The sequence below is a fragment of the Antennarius striatus genome, chromosome 24 (assembly GCF_040054535.1).
Source record: "Antennarius striatus isolate MH-2024 chromosome 24, ASM4005453v1, whole genome shotgun sequence".
Classification (NCBI taxonomy): domain Eukaryota; kingdom Metazoa; phylum Chordata; class Actinopteri; order Lophiiformes; family Antennariidae; genus Antennarius; species Antennarius striatus.
This window is the reverse complement of record NC_090799.1, coordinates 2996134-3011243: the sequence shown is the minus strand read 5'-3', so window position 1 is coordinate 3011243 and position 15110 is coordinate 2996134.

The window sequence follows — 15110 nt, the reverse complement described above, 5'->3', positions numbered from 1 at the left end:
GTTGTATGGGCTACAGTGACAAAGGCTGGCTACAGGTCAGGTACATTCACCAAGAGTTACCTTTGGACTGTCAATGGCCTTGTAGACCTTTGACCTCACACTTCATTTGCCAACTTTAGACAACAAAAATCAACAGCACGATATATGAACAGTGATTGGATGAAAGGTGTTGAAATGGTTATGTTCAAAAAATTGTAATTTCTTTTAGAAAAGCATAACTTTTATAACCATTTAATGACAGTAACGCTAACACAGCTGAAATTTTTTAGTGTAAAAGGCAAATAAGAGCTATTCATAGTTCTCGGCCTCTGCAGTGAAGAACTGCGACCGTATTTATGTTTATGTGGCAGATAATTAACTATTGATTTAAGACGACTCGTTGTTTTCTGACAAAAGCTTTAAGGATTCTACAAGCTGATAATATGCACCACATTTTGGTCGGCAATGTTAAAGGTCCATTACTTCTCCGTATTCCACAGAGGTCTGAAAGGTGATTGATTACCTGAGGATTACCTGAGTCTCTAATCTGATTCAGCTGACCTCAAGTGACCTCAGTGTACATCACAACCAAGTCCTAAATCATCTCTGTGATCTACTCTGCCCCCTGATCTCATCCTACACTTTTAATACAGTTAAAATGAGTAGGTGTGTGGGTGAAGTTTGCTCAATTCAATTGGCTTCGGAGTCTGTGATGGACAGCTCTGACTCCCTTCTGGCGTGTTGATATGTAGGAGATGGGGCTCCACGATGTTAAAGTCAATATCACTGCAACCCACTGTAAATTTGACAAAGAGAAGTGACACTGAGTATTCAGAGGTACCTCGATCCATGCCAAAGACTGACAGAATGAGTGCAATATTCACACAAACAACATGACATCCATTAAATCGACCGACACTCTAATGGTTGGTTATAACCATTTGGCAGAAATAGGTAAAAAATTGGGATTTTCTTTAATGTGGATTAAAAAAAGTTTTGAATCCCCAAAGACTTTTTTCCCCTTTCATCTTGTTCCTTCACCAAAGACAATGAGGACAAAATATTGGAAATCCAAAGAGTCCACTTAGTGTCAAAAAAAGGGTTGCAAATGTATAATGACAGTCACTGAATAGCACAAACAGCATTGATGGCTTTGTCATCAATAAATGTAGAGCTACTCCAATCCATGGAAGTGTTTTTTCTATTTGTTTTTTTATTTTTAATTATTAAATGACAGCAGAAAATGACTAAGGATATCTTCAATGGAGAATTTTTATATTTATGTGAATGCATAAAGCACCGTAAAAATATATTTTATATATCTTCAAGTCTCAGAGGTTAATTCATTAACAAAAGACAATGGTAAAATGTAAATAGCTGTATTGATCTAAACATTGATCTTTAAATAATTAGTTTGCATGGGATGATAAATAAATAAATAAATAAATAAATTAAAAAAAAAAAAAAAAAAAAAAAAATATATATATATATATATATATATATATATATATATATATATATATATACTTCTGATCAAACAATTTTAAGGTTTATGTTAATGTCACTTTAGCACCGCCCCTTCCAGTGTAAACCCAACCCAGTTTGAGTTTCAGACAATGATATGACTAAGCAAACATCGAAAATGATGAACTCACTCATTCATAAATGACTGCACAAAGCTTCTTGTAGCTCTTTGAGTCTGGACCGTAGCGAACTATCGATTGCCATCCATTAAGCCATATCCTTTTGATGCTATAAAATAGTTAAATAAGGACACCAAGTTTTGAATTGTTTGATCTGGAATGTATCTTTGCCAAATCCTCCAATACTCAGATTTTTTTCTTTCAGTCTGTCTGAAACTTTAGTGGATAAGTTGCCCTTTTCATCTACAGTCCTTTATGTTCAGACAGTTTGTGCCACTAAAAATCAATCTTTTTTTTTTTATTCCATTCACTTGTTATTTTCTATCTGAATTGATGTTTCCCAAAAATGCAGATGGTCACCTCTGTTTACTCTTTGCATTTTGGCTCTGACTTAGATTAACAAGCTTTTTGTCTATTTTGGCACCAGTTCATAAACTGAGTAGAGGACGGCAGTTGTAAGAATAACACATCATACTCAAACAAAAATAGTTTTAAATTGTGAATGGCATAAAAGCAAAAGAGACTGAAGACAAAGGGAAAATGCAAACAAAATGGGTTGTTAGGAATTTGGCTACTGCTAATCGATGTGTTGAGAAGAGGACAAGAGCAATTATGATAATTTATGGGGTAGGACAGTAATGACTTTTATCACCTATACATCATAAAACTCTAATCCTAACCCTAACCCTAACACAAAACATCAAGTTTACAACTTCATGGTATGGTTTAACTTGAATTATTCGTTTCCTACAATGTTTTTCAAGCCCCCTCAGCGATATTTCCATCTGAGTAAAACTGACATGAAAACGCGAGACCAGACGACAATTAAGAGCCCCATATGTGACGTCTAGAATAAAGCTGGTGTTTTGAACCATCTGAGCTGCAAGCAATAATAGCACTTTATTGTACTTTTTTTTTTTAAATAAGTAGCAGCTCATAAAACCAGATCAAGGTCACCTGGTAAAGGTGAGACACACAGAAGACACCATCCTTTCCAAAATGCCTTTGCTCTGACAATCAGCTAAGTATCCTGATACGTACTTGAAAATGAAGGTGGGGTCAAGCTTTGCCGTACTTTGAAGTGGGAATGCGATGATAATAGGGCAGGACTCGGCACAAAATTATCCTCGTCCTTCAGTTTAACCTTTACCTGAGACACAAAAGCCATCCTTCCTATAAACTGGATATCAGGTAACACAAAGTACATTAGATGGCGTGTCATGAGCATGGACACTCCTTGGTGTTATTGACCTTCATTTCAATGCATTGCATGAATAATTCCTTATCTGTTCTTTGCAAGTCTTGTTTGTTTAAACATTTTTGAATTCACCTTCCCAATGTGTGAATTCTGGGTGAATTCTCCCATTAAAAAAAAGTTGGGAGACTCATACTTGATGGATCATGTGGGAAACAAGACTTCTGCGCAAAAGAAATATATTTAAATTTCAAAATTGGGGCAACCCAACAAGCATTCACGCTCAGCAGGATTCTGTTTAGTACTCATGATTGGAAATGAGTCGGTTTCTGATGTATTCATGCCCTACTATGACAGGCTTTAAACTGCAATAGAAACTGACATGATTGCAAATGATTCCAGCAATTTTAACAGGCAGTAAGAAACTGTAAAAACCATGTTGATGTGCATCTCACACACCATGGACAATGTCTGTAAAAGATCAATCTAGCTAAGACTTTATTTTATGGGTCACACAAAAATCCATATCTTTAATCAGTTTGTGACTAGAAAATACATACGTCTGCCATAATGAATGCAGCGGCATGCAGTCAGCTATAGCTGCGGTGTTCATCCTTGGCCCAGACATTAGATCTAATTGCACATTATAACTCTCATATGCAATCCATTATCTTGCATGACCAGTGATAATCCTCATATACTATCTCTTCAGATAGCATCATGACACCAAATACTGGCTTCTGCACTTGACATTATACTGATGTAATTTTGTCATGCCATGAGCGTGGTCATCCAAATGGAGTGTATCTTCAAGTGCAATTGTTGCAGTGACTTTTTTTTCCGGACTCCTAACATATTAAGAACAATAATTCCAGAGTTTATAGTCATATCCATCCATTCTGGAAATACTTATGGGGTGCAGAATGTTCCAAAAAGGCATTGCCATGATGTCTAGGTTTGCTACTTGAAAACAAACGCTGGACCAATCACTACGTTTTCAGCTGAGCTTCAGGGTACAGAGAACAGCAGTTCAGCTTTCAGGACACATGAAGGGATTAGGAGACAATTTTGCCCTTGGGTGCATATTGCATGATGTCAGTATGGGCACTCGGACTAAACACCCTACGAAGACCTGAGGGTGAACACGCGTCCTTTGAAGATGTGGCATCTTCAAAGTGGCTTCTTCAAAGTCAGTGTAGAGGCTTCTGTTAGCTACCTCCACCAACAGATTTGATCACCCATGTATGTATGTTTGTTTGTAGCTAAACTGTCATAAATTACTGACTTTTTACATATTTTAAAAATAAATTAAACTATTTGGATAAATAGGTCAAGGACAGGTTGAGTCAATGTTGAGGTAAATCCTCCAAGTGTACATGTTTGATTTGTTTGTTTGTTTGTTTTTTTGTGATCAACATTGAGAAATTGGCTATTTTGTAATCAGTTGACTGACCAACTACTCCCTGATTACTCACGTTTTATCTGGATTACATGTCATTTATAAATCCTAAACAGATTTTTCTTCTTCTAAGGTTCTCTATGTGGTGCTGGTTGTTCATTGTTGCATTTCTACTGGTGTGACTGTTTTACTTCAATTCTCAAACAGTGAGATTTGTGGACTTCACTGGGACTCCTAAACACAAAAAAACACAAAATAAATATGTGAAGGCAAAGTGAGAAGAAATTACAAAACTAACCTTGACATTGCTCGACAATGTGGGAATAAAAGGGCCAGGTGTTGACTTCAAACAGCCATCCGGTACTTACACTCAGAACCCATTCACAGAATGAACCAAGGGGAACATTTTAATTACTCAAAGAGCACAGACGTCACACATAAATAATGTCACCAAGGTAGGTACTGCATTGTTTCTTACCTTTGCTGAGAGAAAAAAAGTGTGAACCTTAAATTAAAAATACATGAAAAATTGAGCAGTTTATTGCGTCGTCTGGCAGGATGGATGTCATGTTCCAGTGGCTTTTGTGGAGACTGCCAGTAAATGCTCTCAGCACTATGACCCTAAAAGGATTAAGTAGAAAGGGTATGAAAGACAACAGATGCACACTTGACCGTTCCATCGATGCCTCTAAAATCCAATAGAGTATCAGTGTAATAAGCATGTCAAAGGTGAGCCCTGACTTGACAAGAGAGAACTGACAAGTGGGTTTTTGTTTCCAGGATCCCAGCCATAGAGGGAAGAGCTCATCCAGAGAAGTGCATTTGTGTGTTTACGGATGTGTAAAAAGGAAGCAAAGAGTAAGAAAAAACATCTTTGAGCTCATCCCAATTAAATAAAAGAATCATTGTAGAGCAATAGTTGAGTGAATCACAACAACACTGCCGACGGGTCTCCCACAGTTCCAGCCAGCAGGCTTCTGCCACCCTTGGAGATTAATCAAATTCGTGGAATGTCTGATTTGCATTTCATTAAAGATTTTTTTTTTTTTGGGGGGGGGCAGATTAATAGAGAGGCACTTTGTTTTCAGGGCACCGACTGCAACAATTTCAAACCCATCTTCATTTGTGTCATACTTTGCCATGTCGCTCAGATCCCTTTCTCATCAATTCCGACATGGCTTTGGGTTTTTTTTCTCTGGTAGTTCTCTCGGGAAAAAGGAATCAGCACAATCTGATGTTTTTCTGGCCTGAGCTTTCTGTTTTTATGCGGCCTCTCTTTAATTTGTCTTGTTTGCTTGTGTTCTATCTACTTTGTTAAAATTGACACATTTCCAAAGTTGAAATGTTGTTGGAAAAGAAAATAAATTATGTTAGCCGTGTTCTGTATCATCGTACCTTATGTGCAATGATAAAATGAATAAATTAATAGATAGTGGCTTAGGAATAATATTTAGGGATGCATCCATGGTCTTTATCATCTGCACATATGCATTGTCCTATACACCTGAGCAACTGCCAGATGTGATATGTGCTATGTGCACAGATGGGTAGAATTCTGATCTTTTTACTGTCCGAATATATCCCATCTTTCAGTGGCGGTGCAAACTATGTAACATCTGGGTCACATTCATTTGTGGCATCTGGGTCCTTTTGGATGTATGCCCTGCATTTCTGAAACACTGACAATCCAGGATATACAAGTATATTTCAAAGTTATTTGTGTTATTCAACTTGGTATGCACATACCAGATGTATTCTAAAAAAGAGTGTACAGTCATTTATATTTTGTTTTTCAGTCTAGTATCAGTGCAGAGATATAATGCACCTCTAATTATAGAGCAAACCATTTCAAATTGCATCACTGCAAAGACAGAGCAGAGCAAAACCATCCCAGTTAAAAGCAATAACTGTTCCCGGGCTGACTTCATGGACATGGCTTACTTGCCATTCCCTTTGCAGTTGCACTTTAGGGAGCATTTCAACCTCTGCTTTGTGCCAAGAAACATTAGTTCAATCTTTCTACTCACTCCCTCCCACCCCTACAGTCCTCTGTCGTACTCAACGATCTTTTTACCTATCAGTACGGACAGCAGATACATGAATGACATGTCAGAATTTCAAGGAGTGATCCATATTGTATTGGTATCAATGATCAATTTCAATGAACCCGCAATGTTTTGTCAAGCCTCTTACATTTGCATAATGGTAATCAATACTACAGAATTGCGTGCTGGTGTGTAGCAGTGGCGTCAAATGTTCCTGAAAATGCTCATCTGTAGATCTCTTTCTTAAGATCAAAATAAAAAGAAAATAATACATGATAAGTATGGGTTTATCAAATTTTGTAAAATTGTTTTTATTCTTAATGAAAGAAAAGAGGCAAAACAGTCATTTGGAAAACGTTTGGCATTTGAGAATTAGAGCTCAGCTGTGTTGGGTCAGCATAGTCATCAACTGTTGTCGAGGCGGATAAAGACATGCAACACAATGCACCCTGCCAGCATTTTGGCACCGGAGTGTATTTGCTTCAGCACTTGACCGCATTCCTGATTAAACTGAGAGTATTGTTTTAATAATATCCAAAGCCCAGCACCTAATCGGCCTCATCAAATACCAACATTTTGTACCTGCTGCTCTCCTTGTAGGATAGTATGATGTTACAACCAATGACGTTGGTCGCTGATGCACTCATTAACACTATATGTTTTATCAGAAAATGTGGTGCATTTCTGATTGGACTTCTCAATCTTGTGTCAAAATGAAATACAATTCGGACAATTAAAATGTTACTGCATTGATTTCTATAACAAAATTTTGCCAGTTTGTAATTTCTGAAGAGAAGAGCATGAACATTGATAACTATGGATTTCCTGGGCAAAACTTATCTGGGATTGAATGTTCATGATCATACTGTCCATGGAGTAGCTCCACTGATTAAAAAGGCACTAAGAAATTGAGATACAAATTTTAAAGACAAGCTCTGACGCAGACTGTTTCTTGTGGGCGGATGTATTCTATGCAAATGACGCACATATCTTTATTGATCTTGGAAAGATATTATCATAGATTTGCAATGGACTCTGTGTGGACAGCTCATTTTTGACAGGAGACAAAAGCCCTCATTCAGCTGGAGCCTAGTTTCCTCTGAGTATGATTCATGCATGACTCTCTGGATTTTGATCTGCATGTGTGTTCAATTAACAGTTCAGTTCTGTCTGAATTTAGAACAGGCATTAGCAGGTCGTCTACCAAAAGAGCAAAAATGTGATTTCAATATGTGTCTTCAAATCACCTGTTCAACATGGGCAATATTAACCTGACTTGTCTTTTAAAAATCCCATCAAGAAGGTGCCCAAAATAGCTACATGCTAACAGTGTTGGTGAGAAATTGAAACAGTATGGTGAGAAATTGAAACTATATATACAGTATATATATATATATATACAGTATATATATATATATATATATATATATATATATATATATATATATATATATATATATATAATATTGCATTAAAAGCCTCTCTGAGTCACAACAATCCATCTGTGAATGTTTCTGTTCACATTCACCATTTTTCTGAATTTGCTATTTTTGTCGAAGGACCTGTTGCCCTGCAAAAACTACACAATCTCACTTTAAATGTTTTAATTTGGTACTTTTAGTGGCTTGTACAGAAAATGACGTGATATGTTGATATGGGAAAGCATTTCTGGCAAATCAAAACGTCTGAACTTTAAGATGGTAGGATGCTTTTTAGCATTTTCCAAAATCTCACACTGTCGAACTTTCAACTCTTGGAGTTAAGATACATTCAGCTCAAGTCTAACGCTTTATAAGGGATATATACGTACATCTGCAGTAATGATTATACATTTCATCCAGCTGTAATTATAAGATGTTTTTCAATCATTTTCCATTGCTGAACACCTGCATCCTCGCCAGTAATAAACACCCATCACCTCTTGCCTCTCACATCACCCTGAAAGGCTGCTTGAAATCTGTAGCCAGCACTTGAAACCACTGCACGATGCTTACCTCCCCCTCTTTAAACAGCAAACCCCCTCGCCGCACAATTATGTAGCATTTGAGGTCAGGAGTTGACAAAGTCATTAAATGCTTTTCTAATTATTACTGATTGGAAGGCCAAAGGATTAATGCAAATGTGGAGCAGTGGAGAGGCCAAGGCACGAGTAAAGTATGACACTTTCCTGCCAAGAGACAAACTTCTCCCAACCGTGGATAAAAGCTACTAAAAATTTATGATTAAGAAACTGAATGTATGTTGCAACTTTTCCATTATCATGTCACCATATCTTGCTGCCCCCCAAAAAATGGGATATAGTATACATTTTCTATATTAAGCCTGAAAAATACAACTGAAAGACAAACAGTTGGCTGCTGTTGGGACTAAATCAATGCACTAAGTGAAGCAACTCACATCAGCAGCTCAAAATATGTCACAGAAACTAATTTCTGCACATCCCTCTATGATTTGTACAGAATGAACCCATGTGCAATTAATATGATTAGAAAATTAGTGCCATTTATATGATTAGATGGGTTCCAAAACGACATTGACAATTTGTGACTCAAGTGTTATGTGAGGCTACCCAGCAGAATTTCCTGAGCAGGGTCATATTTAACCCTTTGTTCCTCTTTATATGATATATTTTGCACTGGAATGGAACAAATTGAACTGAGTACACTCAAAACTAGAATATTGAATCATCCACTCTGTATTTTTTTCATCTCGACAAGGGAGATCTTTGCCACTTTCCCGCTTCTTTATAGGCTTTTCACATGGGAATGTTTTCCTCGCATGCTATAGTTAATTCTCTGCTAAATTTCGCCCACAAAACATACAGTTATCCCTAGAATTGTGGATCATCTTCATGATTATCATGCTTCCGGTGATACAAAACTTTTTTTTTTCTCTTAATATACTTTTTTTCAAGTATGTTTAGTTTCATCAAAGTGATGTAGTTCTTCAGGATTCCACTTAAATGCTTTTTATCCCCCCCCCCCCTCCTCCATTAGTCTCAATCCATCAACAAATGGATGCTAAAGCTCCTCTCTTTCATGATCCATCTTTCTCCAAGCAACTTTTTACTTGGGTTTCAATGGGTTTCAATGTTTGACTGCAGGTACCAATGGCAAATGCTTGCTTTGCTCTTCCCATTCTTTTAATTTTAGAATTGCATAAAATTACAGTACGGGATTATATCTATCTATCAGGACCTGCCAAAAAGAGTCGATGAAAACTCATTAGTCGGATACATTGGAGGTGAAACTAATTTTAGATTTTAACAAAGGGTAGACGCAAGGATTTGCAAGTCTAAATTTAGTTTCATTTTTTTTATGCAAGCAGGATGTCCATGCATATTTGTGTTTATACCATCCGCTACTCGATAAGAAGCAAACACCTTATTAAACCATGATAAGATCATCTTCTCTTTCAAATGCTAATTCATGTGGATGCATGGTAGGTCTTTGTCTTGACGTTCTTTGATTCAGCCTGTCTGACTCACTTCCTCCGTCTCTCACAAACAATGATTTGTCTCTCCAAGAGCTGGCCGTTCTTGATTTTTTTTTGGTTTTTTTTAATATGTCCTCCATGATGCTCATTTGCTACAACATCAGAAGTAGAGAAGGTTTTTTTGCAGCAGTCATGATAAGTGAAGATTTTCTCATTCCCTCAAGAGAGAGGTGAGACAATAACTCTCAGAAAAGACAAATGGACGGCAATAACTTGTGGCCAATTTATGATGATTCTCCACACGTCAAGTGTCTCACATCCAGTGAAAAAAAAAGTGTCTTTGTTCACATCTCATATGTCACCAAAGATGCTCAGACAATATTCAGCTTCAGTACGGATGCTACGTCTGGCTGCAGACTGCCGTCAAGATTACAGATAATGCCACGCTGTAATATCGAGGATGTATTGTCATCCGTGACATTCTGGTTCTTTGTATTGAAGTGTTAATTCAATGCATTACGTTTCAGGGTTCATCTTGTTTAGTTTGTATATAGCTGTCTGGCTTTTGCCTTGACTCCAAGCCTGCCTACCTAGCAACCAATGGGAACTCTAAATTAAAAAGTTATCAGCCCATAAACAGAATCAATTATTCTGTACCCAGTAGCTGATATGCCAATGGTGCTAATGCCCAGTTCCTATAACTGGCTCCATTCATAGCACTCAGAACTAATTATGATGTTGGACAGTGGTCATTATCACTGCAGGTTTGTAGAGGCTACAAACCTACACAGGGGAGGCTTCCGTCAGACTTTTGTGTGGTGTCTCCCCCATTTGATCTAGCTTCACCTTGCATTTATTGGCTGGACATACAGTCTCTGTAGAGAATGAAAGATATACTGTGCTGTATATAGTTGCTGAACTCCATCACAAAGGATGGCCATGCCCAAAACTGTCCAAAAAAAGGCCTTACTTACCTTTCTCTGTAAGTTCCTGTTTGATATTCTTGGTGGTTCAGTGGAAACAAGAAGTAGATTTGAGTTAAATTTAACAATAGACAATTTCTTCACAACCAAAAGAAAGGGGAGAAACTCTCCTTGACATTACATGAGGGTTTAAAGTAATACATTTCTGACTTTCCGCTAACTGCTAAGTCCAGTCCAATCAAGTCATAATGTACAAGGTTTGCGCTTCAGTATTTAGTCGAGTAAATTCATTTTGCTGCATGTTAATTAAAAATGCAGGCAAATAATAATAGTAATTTAGTTTCCTCATCTGCCAAAATTTTAAACATGTCATTCTGTGACTAAAAAGCATGAAAAATCTATTTATAAGAACAAATAAGATGAACATCATGTCTTCTGCTTTATATATATTTTTAAGACAATTTCAATTCCTCTCTTTTTATTGCCTTTGAGTTACAAACAGCATGTTTTATAATGGAAACATCAAAGGGGTTTAGTCCCTGCCTGGATTGATTTATGTGGAATAGTCCAATGGGATATTTTCTCCAAATGGGAGTCTGATGTCAGTAACAATAAACCCAGCTTCCCTCGGGAGGGTTATGCAGTAAAGCAGCAATACTTTACCCATGATTCTGATGGAGGCCTTCCTATGAGACTTGCAATGGCCTTTTTTTTTCTCTTGCAGCGCTTACTTCATTTCAGTATGTCTGGGGAATGTATTTCTTCAGTCCCAGAAGCTCATGAACACAGATAGTGGGCCGTAATCTACTTGCCATTGCCAGTGATTGATTGTTTGCACAGCTGTGAGACACCCAGTGGCTTTCTTTTACTTCAAGGCCCACAGGACCCTTCAGAGGACATAACAGAGCATGCCGTGTAGTAATTCATCAAATATTATGTCTGAACAGAACAATTTCACTCTAAACTTGACATGTTTCCTTCAAAACTGCAAAATGAAATTTAATTGATATTCACCTCCTGATAATCACTTTGACTGAAGTTGGCAAAATATCTAAAATATTTCAAAATGTTGCAAAATATTATTTGCGCTGAGGGATTTTTCTGCAATGTCCTTGTTATTTTGACACTCATGCTTTTATTTTTCTAATCCAAATAACGTAAGAGGCAGGATGGGAGTGCACATGCAAATACCCATGGAATAATTCAAGAATGCAAAACGCTGTGTGATCATTTCTGCCTGAATGGCTTTTACTTACCTTAAGTTCCCCTTCATGAATATGGAGGAATCTGTTGTACCCTGTTTGGATCTGTACCCTTTTCCTGACCCACAATGCATCCTGCTGATACTTAGGAAACCTGAATGAGTGGGTCATGCAGTGTAGAGGAAGGCACACACCCCCCCTTGGGGTTAGAAGGCTTTACCTATATAGTACATTTACATTATTATTACATGGACTTAACAAGGTGATCCCTGATAGAAGGAGACGTGGCCAAGTGGGTAGGATAACACACATTTTATTTATAATATACACAGGAACACAATTTGAGATATGTGTAAAACATAGGACTACACAAAGTGCATGATTGAGGGCACATGCACCATGTGACATCAGAAAAGAGACACTGTATCAGCCACACCAGTCCTTGCAAAATAAATATGTAAAGCATATTATGCATGTGATAATTTCCACTCACAATATATCACACAATAAATAACAAAGCGAACAAAACAAGTGCGTCTGTTTGGTCTGCTGTCAAACGTGACCAGTAGCTTGAAGGTAATAGATAAAAATGATCGATGCTAAATAAAGCTTTCTTCATATTCACATCACCATGACAATGTGAAGCATTTTTCATCCATCAAACCTCCTTTTTAAAAAAAAAAAAGTTTTCCGTGTTGTTCACAAGATGTACTGTGGTGAAAAAATCCTGAAAGCCAAATGGTCATTTTTTATTGCCTTCCATAATGACCCATTTGAGTATTTTCCAGACATTATTTCATTCTTGCAGGAGCACGGCATTTGTAAAGATTTTTGATTGCGAAAATGATTACTTCACATGAGAGAACTAGAATGTGTGACAAAGAAACGTGAACAATCAAGCTCAAAGAAATGTTCTTCTTTGTGAATAAATGACACAACTGATGACAACCAGCAACTGATGTATAATTTTGTATCAAGTCTATAATGATGGGGAATAACCAGTAGCAGTAGCACATCAATATCTTCAAATGATGGCTATTGTCTCTTTTCGCTATGGTGTAATTCAAACCATGGTGTAGTCTTTGTCTCACATGTGAACCCAGCAATGGAAATCAATAGTTTTTCACAAGATAAGAAAGAACACTGTACATCAACTCTGCTGTATCTCTCAAAGGATTTAATCAAAAGCTCTGAGGCTGTCATTAAATTCTAGCCATGCTAAAATATATATAATAATCAGTGAACCAGGCAATATTTCTTAGATTTATGCAATTTTGATAGTCTTATTTGTATATGTCCCAGAGAAATCACTTGGTTCTCAGTCACCTGTTTGTACTACACAAACCAAGGTACTTTTGGGTTGGGAAAGTGAATGAAAAACACCCTTCAGGGGAGAAGAAGGGTAGACAAGAGACAGTGAGGCAGATAGATCGTTATAAATGACCTCGGCCTCTGGAACTAAATGTCCCTATACATCTAAGAGGCTATTAGAAGTTTCTGCCTCTTCCTCTTTCAGCTGCTGATCTACCTCACCCTCCCAGCTGTGTCCATCATAACAAGAATGCTGGGAGGAGTGGACAGCCCTCCCTCTGTCCTTGGGGAAATAACCTAAGCATTTATGATGGGGTTTATCCACATTTTCTTCAATGCCAGATGACAGGGTTCTCTCACAAGCTCATAAATACGACTCGTGTTCTTTATTAGAGACAATATTTCGATCCACTGTTCCATACTAGATGGAGGCATTGGTGAGAATAATGCTCTGGGGAATTAGCACACAACCCAGTTTTTTCCTTTTCATGATAGTCTGAAATGCTGTTTAACCAATCAGTATCGACAGGTTTAATTACAGCACGGTATTTGTCGCCAATGGGCAAGATAAGTAACGACAATGCAATCTCAAGATTGCATGAGAACGCATGACAAATGAAACGAGTGACATATGAAAACATCATGTTGTGCATTATTTGATTAATAAAGGTTTAAATGTAAGATGTATAACTGAATTTGGGTGCAACAAATGTACTAAAAAGAAGGATGTTCTGTTGTACAGATAATACAAAGCTTATAGATCAGTGTATTAAATGCTTGCTCGTGTTTTAATGGAGCAAATGAGGATCCTAATGAATTTTCTATTTGGAAGATAAATGCATTTGCAGCGTAGATCTGATGAAATAATCTAGAGTTTAAAAAAAAAAATCATTCGGTCTGCTAAATCAATAAATTAGATGTAAAAAAAAATATCAAGCAGGGGAAATGTTATTGCATTTTTTTTAATCACCAAGTGTAAGCATGAAAAATTAATTTATGCTGATACACCTGGCAGGAGAATGGCAATAACGTAACAAGACCTACTGTACTCTCAATTGGACCCAACAAAATTTGCAGGAAGGGCTTAGACTGCACTTTGTCAGAAAGTGCTGCCCTACAAAGTTGTCCTACAACAGCACCGTTGACAACCACTTTAAAAAAATGAAGGATGAGCTTGTTTGTAATTTTATCAAAATGGCACAACACAAAGACTTTTGCCTTTCAAACGTTTTTGTGCAAAAAAAAAAAAAAAAAAAAAAAAAAGGACATTGCTATACAAACCCACAGCCAGCTCACATTGCTTCCTCCTGACGGTAAAAATATTCCCAGAGGAACTCTCCGGTGGATGAGACATGTTGGTCAGAAGAGACACCAAGAAGTGCTGAGCATTGTCTACTATCTTCACAATGCTTCTAATTTGTTATTCCACCACAGCTGACAGTTTGGAAAGCCCCTTGTGTCGTGTTTTTGAGTGCACTTGTCATGCCATGTCATACACCTTGGTGCTGTCAGAGCCTGATGCACATGTTCATCAAAAATGCAGACAAGACACTTTGATCACCAACTAGTAGGGTCTGGAGAGCCGTCGCACAGGTGTTTGCCACCTTCACAATGTCACTGCCTTCGTCCCATCTGGCCCTACTGTAACATCCATATGCATGACGTTTTTCAAGTGAGCCCACAATCTCTCTACACTTCACCCCTTCATCCCCACTCGTGTCTCGTCACAGGGAGAGGAGCCAGCGAGGCCTGATTTATCTTGAGAGCATTTTTCAAGACCCCTACAGAGTTTTCAATTATGATAATGCTCATAGTTTTCATTAATTCAAGGGCTGCCTTCGGAATATTATCAGAAATCTACAGGAAAGTGTCGGCTCACAAAATCAAGTTTGCTTCCAGCAGTAATACTCATTAAAATATCAATTTATACAACATTAATTATTTGGGATTGGTTGGTTTTTGGTTGTTTGGTTATTAT